At 45.8% G+C, this 815-nt stretch overlaps 1 protein-coding gene across 1 annotated transcript in view; it reads left to right on the forward strand.

The window, feature by feature from the left end:
- Positions 1–238: 238 nt before the first annotated feature.
- The window catches only part of LOC106816011 (latent-transforming growth factor beta-binding protein 4-like), a gene marked incomplete at its 3' end in the record, with an annotated part of 14,306 nt that continues 13,729 nt past the window's right edge, over positions 239–815 (forward strand). Inside the window, exon 1 of the mRNA XM_014820544.1 lies at positions 239–302. The remainder of the gene's footprint in view (positions 303–815) is intronic.

Consider the following 815-nt stretch of genomic DNA (forward strand, 5'->3'; position numbering starts at 1 on the left):
TTCCAGATGGCATACACTTGCTGATGAAATCAGAGTTACGTTATATGAGATGATATTATTGGATGTGCCTGATATTATTTGTGCGGCTATGATACTTCGCAGGGGAGATACCGTTCCCAGAGGAGATATTGGTGAGAACCTGGAGAAGTAGTTATGGTTGCGATGCGGTTGTGATACTGTTGCAGCTTGCTGTGGCTGCGGTATTGTTGGTATGTCATGGTACGTACCTGTGAGTGCGATGTGTGGGATGAATGCGGAGTGGAGCCAATCATCTGTTCGGAAGTGACGTCATCGTATGACAGGTTCTACTTGTTTTAATAGCTGACGCGTTACTGGATCATTGTTTGATCAAAGTACGCGTGATTTTATGTAGTTTAATCAAGGTATATAGTGGCTATATAAAGTTCAAACTGTTTCATCAGAGTTTTTTGCGAGAGATAGAGAAGCGGAGAAATTACGCTGCAAAAGAGAGGGGGAGAGGAAGAGCGAGAGCGAGAAAGAGAGAGAGAGAGAGAGAGAGAGAGAGAGAGAGAGAGAGAAGCGGTCGGAGGTAGGAGTATGGCGAACACATAGCGAGTGACTAAGGGAGAGAGAAGAAGACAGATGAGAGAAAGACGATAACAAAAGGGAAAGAGCGAAAGAGAAAGGCTGCGAGATGGGGGCGTGCGCGAGACAGATAGAAAGAGAGAATGGGAGAGGAAGCCAGAGGGAGGGAGGGAAAGAGTAATAGAGAAAGTGTTTGTTTTGTGTTGTGTGTGTGTGTGTGTGTGTGTGTGTGTGTGTGTGTACGTGTGTGTGTGTGTGTGTGTGTGTGT

Source organism: Priapulus caudatus, unplaced genomic scaffold (genome assembly GCF_000485595.1).
Source record: "Priapulus caudatus unplaced genomic scaffold, Priapulus_caudatus-5.0.1 Scaffold1261, whole genome shotgun sequence".
In the NCBI taxonomy this organism is placed as follows: domain Eukaryota; kingdom Metazoa; phylum Priapulida; class Priapulimorpha; order Priapulimorphida; family Priapulidae; genus Priapulus; species Priapulus caudatus.